This window comes from Peromyscus maniculatus, chromosome 22 (genome assembly GCF_049852395.1).
Source record: "Peromyscus maniculatus bairdii isolate BWxNUB_F1_BW_parent chromosome 22, HU_Pman_BW_mat_3.1, whole genome shotgun sequence".
Classification (NCBI taxonomy): Eukaryota; Metazoa; Chordata; class Mammalia; order Rodentia; family Cricetidae; genus Peromyscus; species Peromyscus maniculatus.
This window is the reverse complement of record NC_134873.1, coordinates 52,539,109-52,556,722: the sequence shown is the minus strand read 5'-3', so window position 1 is coordinate 52,556,722 and position 17,614 is coordinate 52,539,109.

The following is a 17,614-nucleotide window of genomic DNA, read 5'->3' as shown; positions in this document are numbered from 1 at the left end:
GAGGACAGTGTGCCTGTCTGTTTTTCAAATATTGGGAGCCTGCTAAAGACCAACACATTTTTTAAAGTGTGTATAATTTGAGGGCAATTCGATCCATATGTTTCTGGTTCCCTTGTACTCAAATCATCAAAATATTGATTTTTAAGAGCCATTTGATGTCTAAGGAACCTTTTTAATAAGCTTTTAAAGCTCTTTAAACCCGGAGCCTGGAGCCGGTGCCAGGGCCCCAGCTGTCCCAGGGCCAGAGCACGCCACCCCCCTCCCCCAGGTCAGAGCCGTTTGGACCTGAGTCTCCCTTCTCTTCTGCATGCCCAACCTCTGCCTGACCTCCCTGTCTCCCCTAGAACCACCCAGGGGCCCCAGTGACTTCCCTCCACCCCCGCCTTTCTCTTCATAGACTTCCCTCACGCTTCGTCAACGCAGCTGTTAGCCACAGGACCAAGAGGGACAGCCGTGGTATTTATTTACTTTCGAAACTACATAGCATTTTCTTGTAGAATGTGCTAGGATGGATCCCACCAGCCCTAGTGAGGGGTGTTCAGGCCATGTCCCGTTGTATACCTCTGTGCATGTGCCTGATTATATCTTTTGGATACAATTTCTAGAAATAAAAACACTGGGTCAAAGAGGACACACCTTCATGTCTCTTTACCCACAGCGTTTTTTCCCCTGAGAGACCGGTTTACACTTCCACGGATCTCCCAACCCCCTAGTAGACATTCAATGTGTGTGTTGGGGGGTGAGGGTGGGTGCTGTCTCCATATGCTTGGTTTCTTTTATGCTTTTCCTTAACCCACAATGTCTTCTTCCTTCTCTTCCTTTGTCCATCTGACTTAGTCTGGTCCGCACCTCAGGGTGTGGTATGTGTTCAACAGTGCCGGTCTTCTTTCCCATTCATGTTATTTAGTGTCTATCTTTCCTGCTAAGACCTCAGCTCCAGGAAGGCAGAGATGGGATTAACCTGCCTCCCGGAGCCTCTGGCAGGCCTCACATGCCGCCGATGGCCACGGACTATTGCTGAATCGGGAGGAAGAGGAGCGAGCAGCCTGCATCGATTAGGGGTGACCGTGAGTCGATCCTTGTCACCCTCAGAGGGACATCTGTGCCCTTGAGGAGAATCAAAAGGATCCTGAGGCTCAAAGGATAAGTCCTCTGAATGAGTCCTGAAGTTTAAAGATGACAGTGTCACTGCGGTACCCCTGTGTCCACGCTGGTGTGTGTGATTACTCTGGTGGGGACGTCCTCTGGCCACCAATCACAGCCAGCCAGGCCATTCGCTGATGCTCATGCCACTAGCTGTGATTTGTTCTTTTGCCTTCAGATCTTCTCGCCTTAGGTCTTTAACTAGGGGACCCAGGGCCTAGAGACAGAAGCAATGTTCTTCCTCCCGGCATAGAAACCTTGAAGAGCCACGATTCCACAGGTGACAGGAAGGGCCTCCTCATGGCTCTGCCTTAGAGAAACCCATCCCTGGACATACAGCCCTCCATTCCTGGCACAGCCTGGAGACTGGTGATAGTTACAGATCACAGATCCTCCAGAAGCGTCCCATAACCTGAAACCCCAGGAGGAAGAACAGCCCCAGGCTCTAGATGGTTTGACTTCTTGAAGACCAGGAAGAGGTGGTGGCATCTCTGCTCTCTCCTCCAGGCCTTCTTCAAGTTAAATCTATTGACTTCAACCCCCAGATTACTAGTATCATGCAAGTCCAGGCTGGGGGATCTGGGCAGACAGCACCCTAAAAAGACCATTGTTGGAGCTCAGGGTGAGAAGTTGGCTGAGATGCTAGGCAGGAAGTGCTTTGAGAAACACAACACTTGACCCCTAGGCACCCACCCAGCACACACCCATTCCTCAACTTTAGTCACTTGTGACACTTCCTATCCTCATGGTTCATTATGGGAGGGACTCCACAGCTCTATCAGAATGGAACCGCTCCTGGTTATGTGTCTGCATGTATGTATGTGTTCATGTATGCTGGGCTGTGTGCGCGTGTACATTTGTGCGCGTGCAATGGCATTTAGAATTTAAGTTCCTGGAGTACAATAATCAGATAGTTCTTACACAGGCCTACAGCTGCTATTCAGTAAACACGTGAATGAACGAATGAATGAATGAATGAATAATGAATGAATCACAGACCTTCATACCTCACCTCTGCCAGACTGTATTCTCTGAGAAGAGGGTTAGCCTGGACTCCGGGAGTTGTACCCTTGCAATGTCCCAGCTGTGTCTGTCATGGGTGGGTCTCACTCACTCTGTTTCCCAGTGCTCATTGTTATACGGAGAAGGGATCAGATCAAATGAATTGTTTTCTTTTTCCCTTCGACTCTAGAGACAGGATGGTCGTGATTCCCTCACGAGGCCTGTTCCTCCTTGCGGCCTGCTCAGTCCCTTCAGATGCAGAGCTCACCAGACTTCTGAAGCCCCCCATCCATTTGTACTGGGACCTTCTGCCCTCCTCCCTCCTAGGGCTCGGGGCTGTTTTGTCAAAATTCTCCAGGAACCGAGGAAAAGCACAGTGGCTTCGGCTAAAGCCCGGTGGGCAGGTCTCTGTGAGGACAGGGATTATGTTTGTCTCTGTTGATCTACCCTGCAGTCCAGGCTGTCTGGGAACGGGCTTCAAGTTCTCTGGGGTTGATCCTCCAGCATCTGTTTCCATTACCATCGCATTACCCGGGTGCCGCGTTTAGCATCCCCTCTGGGGTACCTTTGCAAAACAGAGCAGACCCAAAAAGAACAAAGCAAATGTTGGTCCGGGCTGATTCTAAGTAAATTAGCTTTTCCCTCCAACAGACCCAGTGTGCAAAGGGGAGGAGAGCCCTGTGACTCTCGGGCCGGGCCGGGCCCCCTGCCAGACTGCTCCACACCAGGGCTGGAAGATCATTCCCAACAGTGGACAGGGAATCAGTTGGAAGCCGCCCAGCCTCCCTCCCTCCCAACCCTGGAGCCTGTCAGGCTTTGACGGGCTGATAGTGATGGGTGCGTGGATTGATCTTCAGAGGATTATCTGGATTTAGAAGAGTTACTTCGGGGTCAATAAGTCTGAGAGTACCAAAGCTAATTCCCCACAGCAGAGGTGGGCGAGGGGACTCTGTTGGTGAGTGACCCTTTTCTCTTAGAACTGCTTGATGACCTGGGATACCCAATGACTCTCAACAGAGTCTTATTCTGGACTCCAAAATCAGCTTTGGGCTTCTGGATACCATTTCTTTTGAATACCACAGTAGCAAGAATTCTGATCTTATGTAGAGAGTAGACAATGCTTTTTCAAGCAATTTATGTGATATTTGTACAGTATTTTTTTTAACCCCTTACATCCTAAAACAGAAAAAAGACTGATGTTTCCACGTTCTGTCAGAACAATATTTCATTTAAAAATATAAGTCAAGCTGGATATGGAGGTGCATAACCTTTAATCCCAATTCTCAGGAGGCAGAAGAAGGCAAATTTCTGTGAGTTTGAGGCCAGCCTGGTCTACACAATGAGTTCTAGGACTACCAGGCTTACACAGAGAGATCCTGTTTCAATACACACACACACACACACACACACACACACACACACACACACACACACACACACACCATCCATCCATCCATCCATCCATCCATCCATCCATCCATCCATCCATCCATCACCCATCAAAGGCTTGAAATTGTTCAGGGATTGATGAAAATGTTGGAAATAAGACTGGCCTGTAGGTTGAATACTTCAAAGTATTTGGGTCTATCTGCTTCTAACAAGGCAGATCCTAGCATCCAAGACTGATAGCCTGAGAACTCGGTAGGCTGGGTACCAATTCATAGAGAGAGACAGACCTCTGGAGGGGAGTTTATCTTACTGCTCCAAGGTCAAGGGCAGGGCTTGGGGCCAGAGATACTGAAGTACATATGAAAGTTCCACCAACCTTCCTAGGGAATACCGTTTGTTCTCTCTCCATTGCCTCGAACTTGGGAGGTGGGTGGACGGAGGACACACTGAGCTGGCATCAGTGTCCTGTGGAGTGACAGTGTCAGCAAAAGAAACAGACGAGTCACTGGAGCAGCAACCGGGCCTTTCCTAGTAGGAAACACGAAGCTGAGTGGCTCTTTTATGATTTCCAACAAAAAACTATCTTCAGCAAATCTGAAATAAACATGTGAATAAAAACAAAAAAGAGCGTGGTCATGTCCCGTCACAGAGGACAACTGTATGGAATGCAGTGGAGGTTTGCAGCTGGCCTCGAGATCCTGACGTCTGTCCATACCTCACCTTGGCTGTTTTGGCAAGATGATGCCATCAGGTGAGGTGAGTTCTAGCGCAGGGTTCCGTTAGCATCAGCCTCCAGGCCAATCCTGGTTCAGGTCCTCTTCAGTAAATAAGGCTCACTGACCCACAAACTTCAGGCCTATTTTTATTTATTTATTTTTTGGTTTTTAGAGACAGGGTTTCTGTGTGTAGCTTTGCACCTTTCCTAGAACTCACTCTGTAGACCAGGCTAGCCTCGAACTTACAGAGATCCACCTGCCTCTGCCTCCTGAGTGCTGGGATTAAAGGCGTGCGCCACCACTGCCCCAGGCCTACTTTCTTAGGACTGCATGTTGATACTTCACACCAGGGTGGCAGAGTTCAATGTTAGGAAGAGAGCATGCGGCCCACAATGCCTAAACTATTGAAAATCTGGCCCTTCACTGAAAAAGTCTGGTGACCCCAGGTCTAAGGTCTCTCCAGGTGGACACTGTCAGTCTTATTGAAAGTCCTCACAAAGGAAGTACTTGTAATTCTAGACTGTTCTTTGTGGAACTGTTGGTTTGTGAGATGTATAAAAGACTCACATTGTAGGGCTGGGGAGACGGCTCCGTCAGTAAAACACCTGCTGTGTAAGCGAGAGGCCCTGAGTTCAGATTCCCAGAACCCATGAAAAAAGCCAGGCAAGGTAATGCATGCCTGTAATCCTAACACTGGGAAGGCAGAGGGTGGAGGGAAGGTTAAAACAAACCACAGATCCCCCAAAGTCCATTGGCCAGCCATCCTAGCCAAGTCCATGATATTCAGGCTCAACGAGAGACCCTGTCTCAAGAAACAAAGGTAGGCAGTGATCAAGGAAAGACTGGCAACATCTGCGTCAAGCTTCCACATGCACAGGTACACACAAGAATATACACACAGCTCAGCACACATACCCCGCACATAGCACCCTGCACATACCGATAGACAATCAAATAAATAAAAGAATATTGTTGTGAGGACAGCTCTCCAGAGGGAGGTGCGGGCTCCGATGAAGCTTCCCCTGAAGTTTCTTCTTCCTTCTTACCTCCTGGCCATCTCCACTTCAGTCCTCAGCAACATGGGTGTGTGTTCACCTGTCTGTCTCCTGTGGTGGTTTGAATAGGAATGGCCCCCACAGGCTCGTAGATTTGGATGCTTGGTCATCAGGGAGTGGCATTACTTAGAAGGATTAGGAGGTGTGGCCTTGTTGGAGGAAGTGGGTCACTAGGGGTGGGCTTTGAAGTTTCAGAACCTCAAGCCAGTCCCAGTGGCTCTCTGTCTCTCTGTCTCTCTGTCTCTCCCTGCTACCGGCAGATCTGAATTCAAAGGTAGAACTCTCAGCTACCTCTCTAGGTCCATGCCTACCTGCACTCTCCCATGCTCCCCACCGTGATGACCGCGGACTAAACCTCTGAAACTGTAAGCCAGCTCCAGTGAAATGTTGTCCTTTATAAGAGTTGCCGTGGTCATGGTGTCTCTTCACAGCACTAGGACACTGACTAAGAGACCTCCCAAACCAGCTCTTAGGAGCACAAGGCCAGGATGGAGGAAAACTTGTAACATTTCCAGACAGGGATCTGCAACTAAAGTGCATCTTCTGAAGGTTACCGGATGAGCAGGAACTTTACTTGTCATTCTTTGTGACCGGCTTTGACCACAGCCTTAATTAATGGTCAGCGCGCCTCCTCCTTTGAACAAACGCAGATCACAAAACCGAAGCCAGACACGGTGACATACATTTGGATTCCTAGCACTCCGAAGGGTCCTCCTGAGGCAGGAGGATTTAGAGTTGGAGGCCAGCCTGGACAGCACAGTAAGACCCTGTCTTAAAAAACAGAAACAAACAAACAAAAAAGGAGAGAAGTAAGTTGTCACTAGGTGAATCCCATCCAAACTGTGGCAAGCCCTTGCTCAGTTGGAGAAAGCTGCCACGGCCGTCATCAAACTGACTTTTCCTGCTGCACTGCTGCGGGGAAAGAAGATTAAATTTACAATTTGTTCTGTCTCCCTCCCTCCGTCCTTCCCTCCCTCCTTCCCTCCTTCCTTCCCTCCTTCCCTCCCTCCCTCCCTCCCTCCCTTCTTTCCTCTTTCCTTCCTGATACTGAAAATAAAGCCAAGGCTCCCACATGCTAGGCAAGCACTCTATCACTGAGGTACATCTTTAACTTGATCAATTTTTACTTAGCATCCTTTGGGGGAATTCTTCTCCTCCTCCTTCTTTTTCATCTTGTTATTCCTCTTCTTCCTCCTCCTCCCTTCTTCCTCTTCCTCTTCCTCCTTTCTCCTTTTCCCTCTGCCTCCTTTTCCTTCCTTCCCTCCTCCTCCTCATTATTATTATTCCTCTTCCTTTTTCTCCTTCTTCCTTCTCCTTCTTTTTCTTTCTTCCCACTCCTGAGGATGGAACTCAAGACCTCACAGACACCAGACAAGCACCCTACCACTGAGCTGTGTCCCAACTCTCTTTTTACCTCTTGATTTGGAGGTAAGAGTCTCACTTGCTTAGATTGCCTGGAACTCACTCTATAAACCTGTCAAATCTTACACCTGTGATGCTCCTGCCTCAGCCTCACAAGGAGCTGGAACTACAGGCCTGGGCCATCAGGCCTAACTTGAAACTGGCTATTTCTTTTCTGTTCTACTTTGCTTTTTGAGACAGGGTGTTGGTATGTAGCCCTGGCGGGCCTGAAACTCATTATATAGACCAGGCTACCCTTGATCCTGTGTTATTCCTCTTACCTCCACCTACTGAACGCTAGGATCACGGGCAGGCAGGTGCTACCTCTCCAGGCAATGTTCCCAGCCCGAAAATGACATACCAGTCACAGGGCATTCGGCTGTTGTGTCTGCTTGATTGCCGGGCCTTGTTCTGCTTCCCCTCCCCCACCGATGTCAGCTGTCAGTCATCGGGCCCAGCTGTCAGTCATCGGGCCCAGCGGTGTAGAGGACTGATCTCTGCATACCTCTGTCCCAGACACTGCTCACACTCCCTGCCACTGAGTGAACCCTCATTGTGTTTTCATTATTGTTTCCACTTGCTGGTGGTAGAAGTTGACATCCCTGCCCAGAACGTGGACACTAGGAAGGATCAGAACCAAGGCCTACCCCTCCCTTGGGCTGACATCCCGCGGCCTCTCTGCAGATGTGGCCCAGGATCGTGGCAGCCCTCACTCACAGGCCCACTCCTTCTGTTTGGCCTTCAAGCAGCAAAGTGGAACATCCCCAGCATTCTTAGATCCAGAAGCCACGCCCCTTCACGGAGACCTCTGTCCCTTTCTCTGCCTTCCTGGAGGTGGCAGTTCAAAGGTCAAGCCGTGCCAGCAATCAACAGTCCTGGGAAGGAAGTACAAGTGAAAACCCAGCCATGATGAGCCACCCTTTCACAGCTACTAAACTGAGTGACTAAATCAAAGCACCGACAATTCCAAGTGTCCACAGGAATCTGGAACAACTAGAGTTCTTACATACTGCTGGGACATAAGTTAGTATAACTGCCTTAGAAACTTCTTACTGATTTTACAGTATTTATTTTTATGTGCACTGGTGTTTTGCCTGCATATATGTTAGATCTTGGAGTTATAGACAGTGGTGAGCTGCCATATGGGGGCGGGGAATTGAACCCAGGTCCTCTGGAAGAACAGTCAGCCCTCTTAACCGCTGAGCCATCTCTCCAGCCCCAAAACTTCTTACCTTTATCTACCAAAACTAAATAGATTCCTTCCCCGTTAGTGTTATTCCATTCCCAACACAAATATCTTACCAACGTTCATGGCAGCACCATTTGTCATAACTAAGAACTAGAAGAACTTCAAATGCCCATCAAAATAAAATAGGGAAATTGCAATATATCCGTAAAGTGAAACACCATACAACAATAAGACTGTAGGAAGCACAACTCACACAATGACATGGAAGAATCTCACCCACACAGTTTTGAACAATCAATCACACACAAGACTATAGCATATGGTTTCATTTGGGTGAAGCACCCGGCAGCCAAAACTGTTGTGTGCAAGGTAATGGTTCCCCCAGGCAGAGAGATACAAGGACTGGAAGGACTCAGGAAAGGGGCTTCTGGGGCTCTGGCAATGCCGTTTCTTGAGCTGAATGTAAGATGCAAATTCATTCCTTTTATGAAACTTGATTCAGCTACATCTACTCTTATATAGTTTGTGCATCATACTAAATGCATGTTATATTAAAAAAATGAAAAGTTTCAAAAATACAGAGGCATGCGGCCAGTCACTTCTTTCCACCCCATCCTTACCCAGTAAAGTTCATTTTTAAGGGAAATGAGTTACAGATGCCGAGGGCTACATCTGCAGTGCCTCCAAGAGGAGGTTAGCTCCCTCCCAGCATTCCCAGATCCAGAAATCACACCCTCTTCTCAGAGGCCTCTTGCCCATTTCTCTGTCTTAGGGGAGGTAACAATGGGGAGATAAAACCATGTCACGACTGAGAATCCTACGGAAGGGCCTCACTGGTCCCTGGGATGGTCTCCTGCTATGTGGATCATCTCTGGGTGTGCACGCACTGCAACTCCCGTGTTGGACTTGGGCCCTGAAGATGATAGGATGTGAAGCCACAGGACTTTAGCATCAAGCAGACCCACTGTTCATTTCCCACATCCGATTCCTTCCTACCCCTGCTTCCGTCCGTGGCCAGGCTTCTAGGAGTGTAGCTCCGCGGCCTCTCTTGTTTCTAGAGCGTTGGTAGCTGACCCTTGGAAACGCTGACGATGGGGGAATGGAGCATGTGAGAGCACGAGAGTTCTTGGTGACTTGGTTGCAACAAGCCCGGAGTCCCGATCTCTAGAGAGTGAGAGGACCGGGTGGCCTCTGAGAAATGTGAGGATCCCTGAGTTAGGACTAAGGGAAGAGTTCCTTCCAGGCTGTGGTACAGGGTCTGGGGGAGGGCAAGAGGTCAGATTGTGGTCACAGTGAGGTGTCCCAGGGTGCTGTCCAATGTCATCTTCAACAATTGGGTTTTTTGTTTGTTTGTTTGTTTGTTTGTTTGTTTTCAGTCCCTGCAGGTCCCAGATGCTTTATTGTCAGAGGACATCGTGGTGGACAGCGCAGCAAATCCATCGTGGAGGAGCAGGTCATCTACCGGACAGTGGGGTTCAATATTGACCTTAAATTTTTCAAATCACAGCAAGCAAATCCCCAAGTCTGTATTTTGAAATCTGTTGCTATTTCCAGGGCACTCCCACAGCACCTAGACGGCGATTGCCAGAGTTACGTGGCACGTACCCAGCATCCTCCCCGAGTGTAAGACATGAGTGTACAGATGCAAGGGTGTGCCGTCAGCCCGCAGGGACTGACGTGAGGTGATTGACATGTGACAAATGGTGAGTTTGAGTGGCACAAGTTGAAAGCCTAGAGCAGCGAAGGCCCAGAACAGCGGAGTCATCTTGGGGAACGAGATGTCCCCAAAGATGGTGACAGTTTCTACCAGCAGGAGAATCAGAGACAGTCTAACTCGGAGGGTACACACAGGATGAATCAGAGCAGATGGGCTGCTTTGCAACCTCACCGGGAAGGCGGGAGACGAGGGCATCAGCCTGCACCGTTCGCACTCAGGGAGATTCTGGCAGGAAACTTATGCTCTAGCGCAGGTGCCATGATTGACTATTGAGGGGTCTGTGGGAGGAGAAGGTGACCCAGAGCAGCCTCCATACTCACTGGGCTCATTCCTGCCTTGGGTGCCTTGCTGATGCCAATCCTGTCATGGAAGACCATTCCTTCTTCCCAGATTGCGTTTCTCTCCTCTCTCATCTCTAATAAAATCCTCTGCAAAGTTGCTCTGCCTAATCCCCCCAATTCTAGCCAAGACACAACCTATTTCTGACCAATCAGGAGTACAAAGAATTTTATGGTGGGGCTCTTGGAAAGGTCATGTTTTCTTGATAAAAATACAGATTCGGCGGATGTGAACTGTTTCCCCTTTCTCCCACTCTTCAGGCCTGGAACTCAAATGTGATGCCTGGCAGTGATGAGGCCATTTGTGGTCATGAGGACAGAGTCAAGGATAGCAGGAGTCTTAATTGTTAGTGACTCGAAGAGCAGTTACATCTAACCAGATCACCTACATCCGGGCTTCTACGACGCGAGGAACAACTCTGATTTGTCAGGAGCTTCAGTAACCAAACGTGACTTCCAACTCATTACATGGCAGCCCTGAATGCCTATTTCTTCTTGGCACAAGCACAGCTTGGCACAGCCGTAAAACCCAAGGCAAGGCAGGCAGACAAAATTAACCAAAACAAACAGGCAAACACAAACAAACAAAATCAAGAGCCAGTGATTTAAATAAGGAGATTGATGATGAGAAGTAACCAGAGGCTCAGAGACATGTCCACCCGAGGGCCTGCCTAGTTGGCTGTTCTGAGGGTCAGCAGGCACTCTGCAGTCCTCCAGGGTCAGCTTTTGTCTTCCTTCTTGCTCTCTTAGGAAGAACAGGATCCCAGGGAGGAGAGGATCCATGACTCTTGTGTTTTGTTCCCATTATAAAGAAGAACTTCTGAGCAAACCCCTCCCGACTTTCATTGACTCACTGATCAGAGGTGCCTCTTCCTACCCTAGCCCACTGAGAAAGACTGGGTCACCATCAGGGCAAATGGATGTTGGAGAAGCCATCAGGACCAGAGAAGGCAGGCAGGCAGGCAGGCAGGCAGGCAGGGGAGTCTCCTGTTCAAGGGAATTGCATGGGTTCACGGTCTAAAGCAGGAAAAGAAGACCCCTTGGACAGAAGGCAGGCATGGAGCAGAGGCTGAAGGCCACCCCAGAGTTTCTCAGAGAGGCAGCCGCAAGTCTGAAGGTCCAGGGGCCTGATCTTAAAGGAAGGGAGCTCCCTGTCCTTATGACCCCTGGGTCTCTGCTCCTGAGATGAGTGGCTTTGGCAGAATGAGGTCAGTGAGAAATAGACAACTGATCAGGCCTGTGAGGTCGACTGAAGACAGGGCTGGTCCCGTCCAAGGTGAGGAAGCTCCGGGGATCACTCTGTACTCCACACCCACATTAACAACAACACACGGTCGTATGTGTTTCCTGTTTGCAGAACTCTCTGGACAGAAGTGATAGTACCCAGGCAGCGGAGTAAACCCATAAAAGGTGTCAGGCCCAGAAAGTACAGACAAAGGTATTCACTCCAGAAGGCTGGGGCCTGCAGAGTCCAGTTTGGACCACTGGTTGCCAGTTCCGCAGGCACAGACTCGGGAGGTTACTCCCGAGGTTTCCTGGCCAGATAACAGGATTCTCAGTTCTTCAACCTTACTCCCCTTTCTGGACAGTGAGGTGCTTAGAATATACCCCTTTGGGGTTCCTGGAATGACTCAGGGGAACTGGGAAGCCCAACCCCACTCAGTGTTTCAGAGAACAATCGAGGTCATCTCAGTGAATGCTGCTGACGCTTATGGAGGGCAAACTGTTCCCATCTCCAGACTATACCTGAAGGAAGCCTGGGCCCCGGCACAGGCTGCCACCCAGTACCTGGCCACCGCTTCCTCACTGAGTGGAAGTCCAGGCTGGGACCCAGGCCAGGCGCCTCCCCTACTCCCTGGAGGCAGGCGGCTGCTAATGGCTCTCCCCACAAGCTAGCTGGTTCATTAAAGATTTGTTCTGTGGAGTTGCAATCAAAATAAACAGACGGCCTGAAAGCCAGGGAACTAAAAACCAATTAAGAAGGAATAGAGATGGAAGGGGGGTTGGGGGGGAAAGAGGAAAAAGAGGCCTGGGCCTTCCAAAGACTCAGTTCCCATGGCAGCCAGCTTCCAAAATAGTCTGGGAATGAAAAATAATGAAAACCACCGGGGAGAGCAAAGCTGTCCTGGCAAGAGAGTCCCGACCTCGGGGTTGGCTAAATCCCCCTGCCCACAGCTCCCAGAGGGCACCTGGTGACCCGGTGACCTGCCCCACCCCCACTCCATCTCTGTCTTTTCCAAAGTTGTAAATAGCGCTGCCCCTCTGATGGACCCTCCGCCTAGGTGCTAATGCAAAGAAGCCATACTTAACATCCACCTTGTGGGTGGTAGGAGAAACCAGAGAGATGTGAGGGACTAGGGATGTGGCTGTCTGAACTCGGACGGTCAGGACACCGGGAGCGGAACAGGAAAGGGCCCTGGGCTGGCTGTGGAAGTGCATGATTCAAAACTGAGATCTGAGGTCTGAGTAGGGGCTGAGCCAGAGGCAGTCAGGGGTCCCCTGCAGGAGGGATCAGTGTAGCAAAGCGCCTCCCCCACCTTCCACTGCCCCTAAACTGGGAAAGTTTGGGAGTAGGAGAAAGAAAACCTTGGTGGTCAGTCAAGCATGGTGGTGTATGCTTGTAATCCCAACATGGCTTAGGAAAGAGGATAATGTGTTCCAGGCCAGCCTGGGCTACGTAGTGAGATCCTGTCTTAATACATACATAAATAAAAAGGCAAAACAACAACAATAACAACAACAAAAATCAAAACCACCAAACCAACAGTTTAGTGGGGCTAACAAAGATTAATCTGGGCATGCTCCCTGCCAAGCTTCACGCTTACTTAGCACTAAGAGGCCAGAGCTCCAGGAGGCAGGGAGTCAAGGAGCCCGGCATTGACCTGTGGACCAGCTGTAACCCTTTTTCCAGGGCCAGACACACAAAAAAGTGGGAGCACCAAGCATGACACCTACCACAAGATCAGCAGCCCTGCCGAGGCCTGCTCCAGAGAGACCCAGTCTCCCAAGTAAGTGACGGAGCCAAGGGCGTCTACAAGAGCATCCGCTGTGCCTGTCTGGAGCAGTGGAGGACAGCAGAGGCGGTGTGAGGGTTGATGCACCACAGTTGATGGGAGCTGTTCTCTGGGGGCAGAGGGCACAGCCATTGTCCCCCAATTCAGTGTCCTCTGATGCCATTGAGCAGAACAAAGGGTATATGGGCCGAAGCACACTGGCCCGGGGGGGCGGGGGTCCCGAAACAAACAGGCCACACTGGTCCTGTCCCCAGGTGGAACAGAACTACGGTAAGGTTGTTTTTGATTTTTACATTCTTTTTTTTAAAAATTTATTTATTTATTATGTATACAGTGTTCTGTCTGCATGTGTCCCTGCAGGCCAGAAGAGGGCACCAGATCTCATTATGGATGGTTGTGAGCCTCCATGTGGTTGCTGGGAATTGAACTCAGGACCTTTGGAAGAACAAGCAGTGCTCTTAACCTCTGAGCCATCTCTCCAGCCCCGATTTTTACATTCTAATTCATCGATTTCTAGGGAGAGAGATAGCACAGTGCACTTGTGGAGGTCAGGTTCTCTCCTTCCCAGCACATGGGTCCGGGAATTGAACTCAGACCATCAGGCTCGGTGGCAAGCACCTTTCCTCAGCCAGTGAGAGGTCACACAGCTTCCAGACGGTGGGGCTTAAGACAGACACGCCTGACCACAAAAATCTGCTCTGTGTGACCTCGTGCTGACGACTCTTTGTCTGAGCTTCAGCCACCCTCTTAGCAGCCAGTGAGTATAACAACACAGCCCCCCATGGGGTGTATCCACCAGCACCCAGGGCGGACGGAGCACCCAGTCCTGCCCCTCCCCCGAGACTTCAGCTTCCTTACCTGAAAGACTGGACGGGGCCATCTTGGGTTAAGTGTACAGAACACTGAAAACTGAAAGGGCTGCAGGTGTATTCACAAGCATCCGGTTGGAGAACATGCTAGAAGCCTCCCCCACCCCCACCCCCCATTCTAGCCCTTTTGTCCTCTGCTTTTGTCTCAGCCCTCCCCTCCCCTGCACAGTCTCTCCCTGGTGGCCGTGCAGATGAAGGATGCTCTGGCAGCTTGCTGACTCACAGGGGGCCTAAGAAACTAAGAGGGCAGGGTGGTGGTGGGAATGACTAGGGGCTTTTGGGGAGGGGTGTTTTGTTTTGGTTTCATTTTTGTTTGTTTGTTTGTGGCAAGGCCTCGCTCTGTATTTTAGGCTCCTCTGAGATTCACCCTGTAGCACAGGCTAGTCTCAAACTTGTAGCAATTCTCCTGCCTCAGCCTTCCAAGTGCTGCACTTGTTGATATTCTGATCCCGCCCCTTGGCACCACCCTGTGCCCTGATGTAGAACCCTATTCTTAAGGGAAAACCCCGCCCCTTCCCTTCTTCTCCTTAGCTTCATTTCCACGAGGCGAGGCGTGCACCTCTCGGACCCCTCCCTCCCCCCCTCTATTCCCCTCTCTCTCTCTCTCTCTCTCTCTCTCTCTCTCTCTCTCTCTCTCTCTCTCTCTCTCTCCCTCTCCCTCTCTCTGTCTTTCTGCCTCTTCATCTCTCTACTATAATAAGATGCAGCGTCTGGGTGGTGTATCTCCACCTGCCGCCCTGCTGTCATGCCCACATGGACTGGGACGCCCGCCACCCCGTCGCTGCTTCTGGGGGTCCCGCCACGTACAATTCCTAACACCACTTACATGGTTGAGCACCACGCCCAGCTCAGAAATCAAGACTATCATTCCTCTTGTGCTACCCCCAGCCCCCCCCCCCCCCCCGCACCCCGCACCCCTTTACAACGGAGGGAAATGTGGATCACAAGCAGGGGACTTAATCTGGAGTCACTTGGTTTGTGAGGACCTGGGTTCCCCAAGGTGCTCTTTCTCCAAGGCTATTGCTCCTGCCCCTGTCCCCAGTCACCAGCAGGATGACTTTTCAAGCCTTGGGACCTGTCTAGGGCCAGTGTGAGGAACCATCTGGGGCCTGAGTGCAGTCAAAATGTTAGGGCCATCCTGGGGTAGGAAGAGAGTAGGGAGACATGTCAAACCGTGGCCAGCTTGGTTGGTTGCCCAGGGCCACCCGGAATGAGTGGGCAAGGCACTCAGTGGCAGTCCTACTCAGGAGGAGGGAATTCTTACTGGGCAGTGAGTTTGAGTGTAAAGTTGGATACTTTCCCTAACGTCCTCCATTCCTGCTTACCTCCCTAAGATTCGGGACAGGAAGAACGCTTGTCTTATCTCACAGGCCTCAGGGAGATTCCAAAGCTGACAGACGAGTGTTCAAAGCCTGTAAACCTCTCCTCGTTAGTCATTAACACACTCACTATTTGTTTGTGTTTCCAGGCAGCAGATCTGCTGTTCAGGTTAAACCTCTTCCCTCTCCTCTCTCCTAGACGACGGAGCTCTTGATGGGAATCTTGTCTGTTCCCAGACCTAGAAGTGAGTCCAAGCCCGGGGCGGAGCAATCCTCGCTTTGTCTTGGTGAGATTGCTGTTTACCTCTCAGGCAGGGTGTGGGCCCTGAGACCAGCCAAGCTAGGGGAAGCCCGTGTGGCAGGCGGGTTTCCTGTTCCCGCTAGGAAACCAACAGGCAGGTCAGATCAGTGGCCACAGGACACACATTGTGTGGTGCTGGCGTGTGCTGGCGCTCACAGAAACCGACGTGGTAGCCCTGGGAAGGACTGGCGGCTTTCCTCCCTTTCTTTTTCTCCTTCTGTCTCTTCTGCTCCTCCTCCCCCCATCTCCCTTCCTTTTGACCCCAGGGCGGAGGCAGGAGAGGGAGAGTGCTGGCCTCCATGTACCTGTTTCCGTTAAGGAGGGAGGCTCCCTGGGAGGTCAGGAGTATGGCTCGGCCAGCTTAAAGGAACCAGGGGATGGAGAGTGACAGGCAGATCAGCAAGGGAGACCTTATTGGACAACTCCAGAAATACTGGGCTAAGGGAGTGGCCTGGCGACTCAGGGTACCAGTCTGACTGGGGGAGGGGAAGGCCTATTTCCTAATATTCGGCCTCTGAACACAGCTAAACCTAATGCTAACAACCACTGAGTCAGGATCAGGCACACAGGCCTGCTGTCAGGGAGCGTCAAACCACACAGCTGTAGGGAAATGGAGGTCTCCCTGACACCCAAGGGGAAAACCAGGGACCTCGGCACCACCTCAGACACAGCAAGAGGAGTGGCTGATGGAAGGGTCCAGAGCAGCACAGAGGAGAACCCAGTACCAGCAGACTTGGTTTCTGACCAACAAAGAGTCCAAGTTCTGGGGGTTGGGATGGGGGCGTAAAGGCGTGTCCATCCCAGGGAAGTGGAGGCAGGAGGATCAGAAGTTCAAAGTCATTCTTAACTACAAAGCGAATTTAAAGCCAGCCTAGGCCACATGAGATTCTCTTTTAAGAAAAAAAGAAATAGGTCTCTTGATGTCTCCTTTAAGGGAGAGGCAGATCCTTCTCCATCTGTCAGTCAGAAGAAAAGAAACCCACGCTCTCCATGAAAGTCTCACATGGCCCCAAGGATCACAAACTCCAAGATCCTCCCAGGCCTCGTATATGGACTAAGGAGGGGCTTTTACCTAGGGTCCTGGCGATTGTGGACATTTCACTTGTGCCCAGTGTGAGTGTGCTTGCTTCCTGGGGGGCAGATGACAGGGTTGCCACTAAGTGTGAGAAATAGATGTGTCTGCCTAGGGAGGTACACACTGACTCCTCACCCCACGTTCAGTTGATAGGTCCACAGATTGCTTCTGTCTGGGCATAGTTATACGCTGACTCCTAACCCCACGTTCATTTGATAGGCCCACGGATTGCTTCGGTCTGGACAGAATGTGCCTCCCTGCAGGGCTATAGATAAAGGCGAGCCCATGAAACTGTCAGGCAAGCTGGTCTGGACAACCTAAGGCCAGGCCACGGTGAATTCCTGCCCGTCACAGAGCCTTTGGAGCCAGGCAGCTTTATTATTTTCAGGCAGATACAGTAATAGGGACCAGGTGTGAGCAAGAGAGGCGCCATGAAAACGGCCTCAGAGACCAGCTAAGGACAAGCTACAAACTCCTAAGGGGTCGATGTGTGGATGGACATGCCTCCCAGGAGCTTTTCCGTGTCTTCTTTGAATATCTTCTTTTAAAAACTTATCTTCTGTATTCATTTTGTGTGTGTGAGTATCTTGTGTACTTTCACAAAGAAAAGACCAAATTCTCCACTGCCTCTGTCCAAACTATCACAAATCTCAGATGATCACTTCCCACAAAATGCCTACCCCAAGCCCCGGCATATGACACGTGCCTTTAATCCCAGCACTCAGTCAGAGGCAGGCAGATCTCTGTGAGTTCGAGGCTAGCCTGGTCTACCTAGAGAGTTGCAGGACAGCCAGGGCTATGAAAAGAGACTTTGTCTCATTCTCCTACCCCATTCTCCCCCACCCCCCACCTAAAATATCTGCCGGACTCAGCAGCCCTGTATTGAAGGGAGTTTGTGCTTCAGAGCAAGGAGAGGTTTGCTGTAATTTCCACACGGAAACAGCCTTGATCCCAGCCCCGACTCACCTCCAAGTATTCCTCTCCAGACTCAGGCACTCAAAATTACTCAACGAGAGTCTGAGGACATAGCTCAGTGAGTGAAAACTGTCTGCTGTACTCGCATGAGGACCTGAGTTTGGATCCCTG